General features: G+C 41.0%; 1 long non-coding RNA gene across 1 annotated transcript; it reads left to right on the top strand.

The window, feature by feature from the left end:
* Positions 1-12,160: 12,160 nt before the first annotated feature.
* LOC102015261 lies at positions 12,161-13,491 on the top strand. The gene is made up of 2 exons (XR_001232540.1): positions 12,161-12,259; positions 12,874-13,491. It is a non-coding gene; the product is annotated as an uncharacterized LOC102015261 (long non-coding RNA).

The following is a 13,491-nucleotide window of genomic DNA, read 5'->3' as shown; positions in this document are numbered from 1 at the left end:
AGTTTTAGTCTTTGGCATTTGGAAAGCCAGTTTTTCCAGCACTATTTATTAAAGAGGCTATCTTTCTTCCAGTGAACATGTTTGGCCCCTTCATCAAAGATAAGGTGGCTGAGTGTGTTTGCAGTTGTGTCTGAATCTTCTAACCTGCTCCATTGATCTTTAGTTCTGTGTTCTTTTTGCCAGTACCATGTTGATCTTATCACAGTAGCTTTGCAGTATGGTTTCAAGTCAGGAATTGTGATACCACCTGCCTTTCCTTTGTTTCCCAGGATTGCTTTTGCTATTCTAGGCCTCTTCTGGTTCCAGATGAATTTTAGGAAAGTTTTCTCCCCATCTGTGAGGTATGCTAATGGTATTTTGATTGAGATTGCATTAAATCTGTATTACAGTTTTGGGTTAGCTCTGAAAGTTTAACCCTTTCCATGCTGAACCTCTTTCTTCTCTGCTGTTGACTGCTCCCCAGTTCTGCCTACTTCTCTTACCCCTTGGGTAAGAAAAAGGCTCATTTCTCCTCTGTGCCCATTAAACCTAGTGTTCGACAGGGATGGATGCTTCTGGGGGAGACTGTCTCCCTTGGTGATTGGTCAGTTCAGGTAAAGACCCATTTGTCTTTTCACTCACATTTCTATGGCTGTTTTATCTGAAGTTTACAGACTGATATCTTCTTTTGACCACTTTTTCCAATTCAAGACAATGGAAGAATACTGCATAAAGAGGAGCTTGCAACTATAACTAGCTAGGTCTTTCAGTGTTTAATCACAGAAGAGATGGAAATGTGTCTCACTCTATTCACTGGAATATCTGCCTCTCTGGAATACTAATTTACATAATGCACCTCTATCAGGCTGCTATAATGAATAGCATTTTGACCTGGAAAATGCTATGCAGATCTGATGAAAAGCAAGAAGCAGCAACGTTCTGAATATCTCAATAGCATGACCTCAAAGATTAAGATCCTATGTGAATTCTGACATCTGTTTAGAGATGGGTATCTTCCTTGGCCCATTTTCCCCAACAGAAGTAAAAGGAAGAATATTGCACAAAATGCTTTTTGTAACTTCTAACAATTAGAGCTCTTAATGTTTGGGTATTAAATAGATGCAAAAAGTGGTCTGGCTGTCATCAAATTAATGTCTCTCTATTTCTAAAGTGAATACAAGTTTTGCCTAGAAATTCCTGGAAGAGGCAGCAGAGTTCCAAATATCTCACTAGTAGGAACTATGGAGTAGTAGTCCACATACTATTCTAATTCTCTTTGGTCATTTTAGCTGAAGTGTGAAATCTCACATCTTCCTTGGTGCATTGTTCCCAACAGAAGTGAATGAAGGGTATTGATAAAGTGCAGCTTCTAATGGTAAACAACTAGAGCTCTCAGTGTTTGCTTAGGAATTTGATCCAAATAATGGAGTATGGCTTTCATCACCAGAATATTTGCCTATCTGCCATACTCATTTTCAGAGTGCACCTATTCCAGTCTTCTGTAGCTGTGAGCAGTTTGTCTTAGAAAGTCCTGTGTGATTCTGTACAAAAGCAAGAGGTAGCATTGTTCTCAGTGTCACATTAGTGTGAAATCTAGACTAGAAATCTAAGTGGTATCCCAGATTTGTTCTATTTTAAATGAAGTTTGCAGACGAGGATATGCTTGGGTCTTTTGTTCCCACTATAAGTAAAGGGAAGAAAAAAGTGCAGCTTGTGACTGCGAGAGCTAGCACAGTCAGAACTGGGGTATAAGCTAGATACATGGAAAGATGTCTGGCTGTAGTCAGTGGCATGTCTGCCTATCAGCCATACTGATTTCCAGAGTGAATCTCTATTAGGCCTCTGTAGTGAATATCATTTTGGCCTAGACATTGTTATGCAGTTTTATTGAAAAGCCTGAGGCGGTGGTATTCTGAATGTCTCATTAACAGGAACACTTGGTTGGAATTCTAAGTGATATTCCAGATTTGTTCTGCTCTTTTAACTGAAGTTTGCAGAGTGGGATCTTCTTTTGCCCACTGTTCTCAATGAATTTATGAATATTTTGTAGCATGGAATTTGTAAATGCGAACAGCTAATGTGCTCAGTGCTTTGGTCTAAACTATGCTCACGGAATGGAATATGGATGTAGTCACTGGAGCATGTGCGTATCTGGAATTCTGTGAAAACTGATTTTAACTCTGCAACTAATTAAGGTGAACGATAGTGAATAGTATGTCAGCATGCAAATAACTATGCAGCTTTGTTGAAAAGCATGAGGCAGCACTGTTCTGAATGTGTCACTAACATAAGCTCCAGTTTGGAAGCCTAAGTGATAGCTCATATTTGTTGTGCGGTTTTAAGTGAAATTTGCAGACTGGGATCTTCCTTGACCCATTGTTCTCAGTTTAAGGGAATGCAAGAATACTGCATAAAGTACAGTTTGTAAATATGAAGAGCTAGAATCCTCAAACACATGGGATAGTGTCTGACTACATTAATTGGAATGTCTGCCTATATAAATTACAGATTTTCATAGTGCATTAATATCAGACCTCTGCAGTGCATAGAGTTTGGCCTGCCATGTACTGCCCAGCTTTGTTGAAAAGCAAGAGGCAGCAGAGCTCTGAATGTCACACAGGCATGAGCTCTACGTTAGAAATAGAAGGGATTATTTCAGTATTATTCTGCTATTTAAACTTAGGTTTGCAAACTTGGATGTTCTTTGCTCCCTTGTTCATAATAGAATAGAATGGAAGACTATTTCATAAAGTGCAGCTTTTAACTACAAGCATCTAGATCTCTCAGAGTTTTTGCATACATTGGATACATGGAATGTGTCTCGCTGTAGTCACTGGAATGTCTGCAGTCTGTAATACTCAATTTCAGAGTGTACCTATATGCATCCTCTACAGTGAGCAGCAGTTTGGCCTAGAAAGTGATATGCAGCTCTATTGAAAAGCAAAGGGCAGGAAAGTTCTGAATGTTTAACTCCAACCAACTCTAGGTTAGAAGTCTAACCTAACTGATATCCCAGGTTTGTTCTGCTGTTTTACCTGCAGTTAGCAGACTGGAACTCTCCTTGGCCCATTTTTCCCAATTAAGGTGAATGGACATATTTCAGATAGTCAGGCACTCCAGTGACTACAGGGAAACTCCACTCCCTGTATCTAGTTTTTACTCAATCACCGAGAGCTCTTAGTGTTTGCAGTTACAAACTACATTTTATGCAATATTCTTCCTTTTACTTCTATTATGAACTGTGGATCCAGGAAGATCCCGATCTTTGAGCTTCAAGTAAAATGTCTTGTCTTACCGTGTTCTGTAGAACACGGTAAGATAAGATGTCAGAGCAATTGAGTGCCAGAAGCTTGCATTCTCTAGGACAAGTTGTCTGGGGTCTGGGGGACCATGCCTTGGAGAAGAACCAAAGCGAGGTGAAGGTACACAGGAACGCTGATGGAAATGACAGCAGGAAAGAAAATAGGACTACGTGTCACAGAGGAAGTGGGCCATACCACCGAGGAGAAACCACTTCGCTGCGCAAGACAGCTGGCTGGATGCCAGCTGGGAGGCACAGGAAAATTAGTATCTTCTCTACTCCAGGAGAACTACCTCAGAAAAAAGGATTTTTTGCAGTTAGAGACAACAGGAAGAAGTAATACTCTGATTCCTGAGCAGAACTCCAGAGGCAACAGCTGGTGAGTGAGTGTGGTACAAGCACCCCAGGACAGTCACATGGAGCAGGTACTGTCAGGGATGCCATTGCGAGGACGACTGGGTGTTTCAACCTCAGTCCTAGAACAGCTCTTTGACGACTTCACGGTACCCAGAGTGGACGAGGGAAGCACAGTCGTGGGAGAGTGAAGGCTGTTGCAGAGCAGACTGGGCATCACACTGAGAGGCTGAGACTGGCGATCGCAGATACATTTCCTGCAATGAGACTCCAGTTCCAGCCTGAGTCCCACAGAATGGGGGCTCACACTGGCACCATGTTTCTACTGCTAAAGGGAGACCCAAAACAGGGTCTCGCGGTATGTTGTTTCTCAACTAGCCCTGATAGGTTCCACTGTAATGGATGAGCGTGTTACTGCTGTAGGTGAATTGATTGCATAGGCATAATTCTGACTCAGTACACAATTTAGTGCCAATTAACTTGTCTGCTGAGGCCACCATCACACCCTGGGAAAGGGACAGTGAGAGTTCCTAACCCCAGAACTCACCCTGGATCAAATTCTGCAGCAACGCCTACAACCTGGCAGAAAGTGGTCCTGGCAGAAAAGCCCACTTCTCCAGTGAGGGATCAGACGTGCAATTGAGGTGAGAATACTCAGACTCTGAGAAGCTACTTGGAAATCACATACGCAGTGGCTCATCAGAATATGTGATGTACGTTCCCACTGAGCATCTTATTGTTTTAAGTTTCTGTATGTTTCCTGAGTTGTTTAGTAACGTGAGATTATACTGTTTTATGGTTTCATGTGTATATTAGGTGGTTACTTTTGTATATTTGATCTTTCATTGTTTCTGATTTAAGAGATATCTAGGTTCTCTCCTTTGTCTCATTTCCTTATCTAGTTTCTTGACTTCAAACCCCGAGGCAACGTTATTAACATATTTCCTTGTTCTTTTTCCAGACCAATAAACTCCTCCTCCTAAGTTTTTAACTTCTCCATACTTATCTCCTCACAGGCACGTCTACCTTAACTAGAATAATTCCTTGATCCTCCCCATCCGAAGCCTTTGGCTCTTCCATGCCTTACCTAATTTACTGTCCCCCTATCAGTAAGTTCTAATAACCACATAGGTTTCTTCAGTAACAAAGTTAGGCCCCTTTCTTGCATATTCTCACCCTACTCAACTAAAAGTACTCCCATAAAATCAGAACGCACCATGTTTCTTTCCTTTCTTTCCTTTCCAGAACCCACATCAACTTTCCTTCTCATCTCCCACTATTCTCCCTTTGAAACCTCCCCCTCAGTGCCCAGCACTACTCCTCCAACCACTTCCCGTTCTCCCCACTCTACCTCCCTGCAGAGCACCACAGGTGGTAGACCGTCACAGTGTGCCTAGAGAATGGACAGAGGGGGAAGAGTGACCGCACAGACTATCATATAGAAGTGTTGTAAGGGTGAATCTGTGGATGTTGTTATAAATGGAAGCTATTCTTTTGGCAAAAATACTTAAAGAGTCAAAATCACTTGAAGCAAATAACAGAAAGAGTAGATACTTCTCGCCAGCTCCTGCTGTCCTTGGGCATTTGTATCAAAGTTACTCACCAGTTGTCGACTCTGGGGGACTGCTCAGGAAACAGTGTCTTGCATTTTTCTTGCTGTCTCCAACTGCCTACGATTCTTCTGGCCCCAGTGTACATCTCAGGTTCTCTGTGAGCTGAGGAGGTGTTAGTTTCAATCAGCTCCTGGCTGGCATCCAGTTACTTGCGAGTGCTACAGTCTCTCCTCTGCACCATGGGCCACTTTTCGATATCACTTAATGCTATTTTCTTCTCCTCTGTCAGTTCCCTCATGGTTCCCACATATCCTCCTCTCACTTTGATTTCTTTCCAAGCTATTGTCTTCCAGACTGTAGACATTTTGTCCTGGAGAGGCTGAGTTACTGGCACTTACTACATTGCAATTTTATCTCCTTCTTATGCCAAGATGCCCAATCTTGACACTTATTCAACATAGCCTGGAAGTCTTGCCGGGAGAAATTAAGCAAGAGAAAGAAGTAAAAGGTGCCCAGACTGGAAAGGAAGGACAGGTTCCTCTGAAAAGGATTTCCCAAGGTCTCAGTGAAAGATTTCTATTTATCCCTCATTAGTTAGTCCTGTAGACAAAGCATCTGTGATACACTGTTCTTTAGCTGAGCATGTGGTTAGCCTAGAAATACAGAGTTTTTATGTTAGAGAAATACTGTAATATTGTAAGTTGGGAACTAACTGCAGGTACGCTCGTGACTTGGCTTTATTGATGGGAAAGTCCTCTCAGGGTTACCAATGGATTCACTCCTATCCTCCCTCTGTTACTGATACAAGCAAAGTCCTTGATGAACATCTCAGAGATTCCTTTTGTGTATGAATATATCAAATACTTTTTATAACCCTACATAGCAGGCAATATTCGAACTTCTTTGCAAATGTGAATTCATTTATTTTCATAACAATCTTTTGAAAAGGTACTATTATAATCCTTAGAGATGGAAAAGTTGAGAAACAGAGAAGTTAAGTAACTAGCTCAATGTCACAGATCTATCAAATTGTAGAGAATCACACCCAAGCAGACTGATTCCATATTCTGGACTCCTAATCTCTATTTTCTGTTCCCTCTTTATTTTCTAGGAAAGTTTGCTGGATCCTGGGTAGATGGAAGCAAAACCACAGTTTCACTAGCTATATTCTTGGCAAAATCCCAGTGGTGCCTTGCAACATAAACATGCATACATCTACTTCCACTATGCCACCTCCAGGGCTCGACCAGAGCAAAAGTCAAGTATCCCATGGTGAATCTGAGGGGGAAGGGCAGGCCTGGCATTGCAGTTGGGCTCCTCAGAAAGCAATTATGGCAGGTTGACTCACCATGGCATTTTGGAGTTCTGTGGTCCTCACTGGAGGCAGACATGGGACTTGGCTTTATTGATGGGAAAATCATGGAAGGGGACCTCCCAGAGTTACAAATGGCTTTGCTCCAACCCTCCATCTGTCACTCATACAAGGAAAGTCTTTGATCAGAATCTTAGAGAGAAAGAAATGCTTTTCAGAGAACCAGACTGAAAGGATGAGGAGAGCTGGAAGAAGAGCATACGGAAGATCAGCCTGCAGAGAATACATCCTGGGACCTATGGCGCTTAAATTCAACTTTTTTTTTTTTTTTTTGGTTTTTCTCCGGTACTGGGAACCGAACTCATGACCTTGTGCTTGCCAGGCAGGCGCTTTGCCGCTGAGCTAAATCCCCAGCCCATTAAATTCAACTTTTCAAGAGCAGGGACCTTTTCAAGTCCATAACTGAACTTTATCATTTAGCCAGCACGCATACATGATTGCCAGTTATCTTCAGATAATTATGAACATTAGTCTAACAATAACTCACTGCAAGAAATGACTCCATACTCTCATGGTTCAGTATTTCTGTCCCTGTACAGCATCCATTTACTTTATGTCCCCAGATGATCCAGATTAGAGCTGTCATTACCTATGTTGTGTAACATTAGAGACAGGGTCATGGTAACCTGAGCAAACAGTTCTTGGTCCCAAGAGTTAGTCTATGAGCCTCCGTCCTGAGAAATGCCCAGCCGGGAACTCTGCCTCCACTGGAAGGCAGCCAGGAAATCCTGTAAACTTCAGGGTGGAACAGTGAAGGATCATCTGCATCTAGTAATGACAGGACAAGGAGGCAGGTTAATATCAGGAGTGACCTGGCACCTGCTCTGGTTGTACGCCACTCATCCTTCCCAGGACCCTGGATTATCAGCAAGTCAGGCTTGGCTCTTACAAAAGGGGTCCCCAGGACATGATTTTCATACGCTCTGACTCTACTGACATTTGACCACGTGTCCGTATCCAGTTCTATAACCAGGGTGAGAGTCTTGGGGAGCCCAAGTGGACCTAAGCAGGGTGGAGGGGGATCAGATGAGCCTTCAGAGAACTGGCCGAGAGGACGATATTTGAAGAAATACACAAGGTGAATTTGCTCCATGGGGAGCTGAAGTAAACTTAACTTCTCAAAATAGGAGTGTAGAAATAGTGTTTATAGGAGACATTTATCCAGAGCCTGACTTGAAGCTGACACTTTTGCCAGGTGGGTAGGAACAGCTGTGGTTGAGTCAGTGTCAGTTTTGCCCTGGGGGCTGGCTGCGTAAAGGTGACTGGCTGATGAGTGTCCTTTATATCTGAATGCAGATTTGCTCTACTCATTAATACAGATCCAGTTTTATGATCAACATTGTGTTTTATTCCATTGTATTTAAGCCTCTGTTCAGCTACAGTCTTTGGAATCTACTGAGAATGGAATCTTTAATTCAGTGGAGCCCTTTCATGACAGTATGAAATGAAGGCAGAATCAGTTCTACCTTCAGACCAGACCAGCTTCATATAGTGTAGCAAAAGCACAGTAAGGATGCAAAACAACTGCTAGGGTGGTGGTGGGGTGGGGAGCGAGGGTTGGTTGACCCAGACACACAGGGCAGGATAGAACCTCTGCAAGTCTCTAAAAATTACTTCCTGTATCATGACCACTTTCCAGTGAGACTAATACTAACTCATTTAATTTCTCTCTTGTTTTTCTTAGTTCTTTCTAGGGCTTACATGTGTGTGTTTATGATTGTAAGCACAACTTTTAACATCTGAATTTCTGTCTGTGTTTTATAACATTATATAAAATTTAGTTTGTATTAATTCAAATAATTAATTGTCCACATTTCCAACAAATGCAAACATTTTGCTTGGTGTTTTATTATGGAAAATTATTCTTCTCTTTGAAGAAAATGGCATAACTTCATAATCCAAGTCTGACTAAATCAACTCTTTCATAGGTCATTTCGGAATCTCATTCAACTGGATCCTAAATAATTTTTATTCAGGTGATTTCTAAATGTTTCATACTTAGTGACCTTTACGTAAAGGGCTATTTTTGCTCACAATTTCACTCACATTTTGCTTACATATAACATGTGATCAATTTAAAGAGTTTTCTTGCTAATTTAGACATTTTTAAATAAATTATTTAAAAATTGTTCTAAGTGTGTAATATAATTTTTGGCAAATAACACTTTGATATCGTATATTCTAAAATATATGTATATGCACATATATGTTACACACATTTATGTACATTTATTCTATAGTATATACACACATATTGTCATCTTTTCATATTTACATATGTGGAACTGGAGATTGAACCTTTCATACTAGGCCATTATATTGAACTATGTCCCACCTCTTTCTTACCTTTTACTTTCAGAGAATGTCAGAAAAGAAAGTCACTAAGCTGCCCAGGCTAGGCTCAGACTGAGATCCTCTTGCCTCAGTTTTCCAAAGAGTTAATTTTACCGGCATGTACCAATACAAACAAAGACAAACAACAGAATGCCTTTTATGTACCTTCGAATGCTAGTCTCCTACTGGGACTCAGTGTGACAACCATTATTCTCATTCTTGTGAACTTCCCATCTCTGTGTCTTTCCTGTCTCCTCTGGAACCCTTGACAGATTTCTTCACTGACATGGATCTCTTCTTCTATGACAAGAATGATCAAAGGCTTTTATCTCAGGCTGTACATTGCAATTAACTGATTATCTACAGATTAACTATAGATATTGAACTCTATTCCCAGATACCCTAAATCAGCTGCTCTATTATGGGGTCCCAGCATCATTTTTAAAGACTAGGTACTAAGATTCACTGGTGTGGACCCCAGAGTCTGCCTTTAATCATGGCCTGTCTTTGTGCTTGCTTTCGTGTTGAGGATTAAGGTTACTATTTAACCTCTCAGGTGTGTCTGCTTCTATTTCCAAAATGACCGTGAGCTTATGGGGTAGAGGGAGCTGGACGGAAACTAAGGTTATTTGTCTATATTTTTCACAGGATTGTGGCAGTGCTGGTCACAGATTGATGGTCATGAGGTGTTGGAGGTTGTCTGTTATAATAATTATTTTCTGTAGCCTGTGATTTCATTCCTGATTCCCTGAGACTTGCACTGGAATGTTGAATGCCATGAGATTGGGGTATTGTATGAGCAGAGAAAGAAGGGTGTGACAGTAATTATCCTTACAGTGATACTTGCCAGAGAACCGTTTTCCTACCACACCCTAACACGGGCTTTGGGAATTAGTAGCGGAAAAAATTAGTACAAAGGGAATTACCTTTAGGTGATATTGGAAGGAAGTGTAGGTTTAGAATTTAGTTATCATTCTTATCATAGTTACCAAATTCATCATCAATACCAGCAGCAATGTCCTTATTACACATCTGTTTTCCTTAGTGGATGTTTCTAGCAGTGCCTTCTTAGAAGGTAAATAAATAAGTATACCTGTGTTAGTCAGCTTTCTTGTCACAATTTAAAGAGGAAAAGTTTAATTAGCTCATTGTTTGGGGGCATTCAGTACATAGACAGCTGGATGCTGGCCTGGAACATCATGACAAAAGAGATGTATGAAAAGAGTTGCACATTAAGAGAAATTTTCCACAAGTTAGAACATTTGACACAGAGTCATTTTTTTATTCTCGGTACCTATGGCTTGGAGTAGAAATGAAATTTTGTTTGATTTAAATGATGGGATAGATTCTTTCCACACACTCATATTCTCATATTTTAAGAAAAATTCAGTTGTTTTCTGGATGGTTTCCAAATTTTATATATGTCTGTGCCTGAGTGTACATATGTGTGTGTATACACAACATCTGGGGAGAGATGGGAGGATACGGAGAGAAAGTGATGGTGTGGGGGAACAGTGTGGAAGAAAGATTTTCTAAGAAAGGTTATGAGGTTGGTAAAAATACAGACAGCATGAGCAGGTTTCTCTTCATGGACTTCATGTGACAGGATTATAGCACAACTCTCAACAAAAGTCAGGATGCTTTTACATATACAACTACTTGATATCCTCACCTCCATGGGTCAATCCTAGTACAATTTACCAGCCTGTGTGATCCACTATGGGGAATTCTTAGAGATAAGTCTACATAAAAGATTCTGATTCACTGAGGAAAGGGATCTATTTCCATAGATAGGTGGGTGGACTTGAACTAATTAAAAATAAGGGAAATATTTACTCCAAGGGAGTGGCTTGAGACCTAAAAAAATGGTATGTTACCAAATATAAACAATAAGATTTCTGCTAAAAATATATATGTTCCTTGAGGACAGTGAATGTAGAAATGTGAAGAGACACACAACTGGCTCTCCAGCTAATCACTGGACTTGGGACAATGCATGAGACGTGCGTGGAGCATGGAGAAGACAGACCCTAATAGTATCTGTCTCAACTTTGCCTTAAGCTGCTGAACTCCAGGTGGCCCAAAGGCTCTTTTGATGGAAAAGACTCATCTATGATAGAAAAGATACGAGAATATGAGTGTGTGGAAGGAATCCATCCCATCATTTAAACCAAACAAAATTTCATTTCTACTCCAAGCCATAGGTACCTAGAATAAAAAAAATGATTTTGTGTCAAATGTTCTAACTTGTAGAAAATTTCTCTTAATGGGCAACTCTTTTCATACATCTTAATAAGATATTGTGACAATTATTCCAGAAGAGAGATGAGAAAGAAGGGCATGCACAATGTCCCAAGAAAAGGGCTGGCAGTGAACACGGTACTAGAATCCTCTATGAAAAAGACATGATCAAGCAATTAAAGAGAATAAAAAGTAATAAAAAAAAACATTAGAAATGATACAGAGCTTCCCTAAACAGGATGGTAGGAATTCAGCAATGGTTGTTATATTATATATTGTTGGCTTCAAATTAGTTGTTCAGATTACAAGATATAAGCACGAAAAATTGGTCAAAAACCTTAAGCATTAACTGTTCCTTTCAACAAACAAATGGACACATCAGAAGTACAATTATCCCAGCTATCCTTGTATATGTATATTTTTTTCCATTCCTTCTTTCTTTCTTTTCTCCTTTCTATAATTCCAGTTGGTCCTTCCCTTTGAGCAATTTCCTTCCTTTTCACATTCTCTATTGTACCTGTTGAATTTTATACTCTTTCAGGTTCTTACACTAGAGAGACAATGTAATGTTTACACATGCAGGTCTGATATATTTGACTTATGAGTATGGTCTCTAGTTGCATCCTGAGCAACTTTGCTGGAGATAACAATATGTAATGGAACAACAATTGTTAATTTCTATCATTTTGTTTTGAAATTCTGTATCATTGCTATTGTTTTTTTGTTTTTGTCTTTATTGTGGTTATTTTTTTTTTCTTTAAAATAAAAAAAAAAAAAAAGAAAAAGACATGAGCTTCCTCCCCAAACTTAGGTCACAGTTGAGGAAAAGATATGACTTACAGAATGCCTCATACAGAGCTACTGCTCCACACCAAAGCCATGAGTCGAAGAGGACAGCCGGGGCATCACCAGACCCAGCTCAGTGGAAAGAACAAAGAGGAAGTGTTTAGTCAGGAACAGCTCTGCATGTGTTCCACTTATGCAACAGTCACATGCTGCTCCTTCCAGATGCATGGCTCATCTAAAGCCCAGCCCTACGGTCTAATATGAAATGTGTCCCTGCTGCTGGCTGCTCATCTGCTCTTCCTCCTCTGGAACACATCTGTGGTCGTGTCTGAGATCAGAGTGAGTGTTACTATGGGAACCTAGAAGAGGGAGCTGAGGAGGATGGAGAGGGGGCTGGAGAGAGACTCTGGGAAGAGGGAGTGGTGGACTGTGAGCGAGTAGGATAGGACAGTAGGCAAGGGGAGACAGACAGGAGCAACAGGTTGCTCTGGAGAGAGCAGGAGCCATCCTGGAAGGTGTTACTGCTGTGGTCTGAGAGATAAAGCGCAGGTGATTCCAGTGGCTGAGCTCAGCACTGTGAGGGAAGCTTGAGTTATATAGACTTAAATTTATACTTATATACATTAGGAGTGGATGGCGCTATGCATGGTTGAATCCCATGCCTAGTGGTATGCCTAGAAAGTGATGGATTTAAATTATCCTTAAAATACTATGAATAATGTGAAATATCAATCTCAATATTTCAAATATTATTAGATTTATCCACTCATGGTGTTAAGAATTCTCTGGAAGTGTAAAAGTGAAGAATATGTGCTTTTTACTTTAATTTGGTGTCTGCATATCTACATGTTTTTGCTGTCCCTCCCCATCACCCTTGGGAAGGATTTCAAAAATGTGAAAAATATAATGTTGTGGGTACTGAATACTTGATGAGTTTCTACTTTGTCATTTAGGGTCTCCTAACTCTCACCAAGATGTCCTGTCAGCAGAACCAGCAGCAGTGCCAGCCTCCTCCTAAGTGTCCCCCTAAGAGTACCCCCAAGTGCCCAGCTCCATGCCCGCCTCCAGTCTCTTCGTGCTGTAGCTCCAGCTCTGGGGGCTGCTGTAGCTCCGGAGGTGGCGGCTGCTGCCTGAGCCACGACAGGCCCCGCCGATCTCTTCGTCGCCGACACCAGAGCTCTGGCTGCTGCAATAGTGGCAGTGGGGGGCGTTGTACCTGTGGCAGTAACTGCACCTGCAGTAGTGATTGCAACTGCTGCAACAGACAGAAGTCTGGGGGCTGCTGATGGCCTGGCTGTAACGTAAGAAGCACAAAGGAGTAGCCCCGAAGAATTAAAGGGCAAAGGATATATTGTATCCCAGACCTGTTACCCTCCTTCTCTCTCTTCACTCTTCCTTTAAGCCAAGCCACTTGAACAAGTATGCGATGTTTGCTTTCCTCAGGTCTTTTCCAATGGCGTGTGTTTGATCTGCCTTTTTTAGGATTCATATCAATGTGTATTTTCTTCAGACTGTTGAAAAGAATCCCAAAGCATGTGAAGACTGAAAACAATAAATTTTCTTTCAAGTCA

Source organism: Chinchilla lanigera, unplaced genomic scaffold (assembly GCF_000276665.1).
Source record: "Chinchilla lanigera isolate Chin_1 unplaced genomic scaffold, ChiLan1.0 scaffold00191, whole genome shotgun sequence".
In the NCBI taxonomy this organism is placed as follows: Eukaryota; Metazoa; Chordata; class Mammalia; order Rodentia; family Chinchillidae; genus Chinchilla; species Chinchilla lanigera.
Note: the sequence above shows the minus strand (reverse complement) of the source record. Positions and strands in the feature narration are given on the sequence as shown.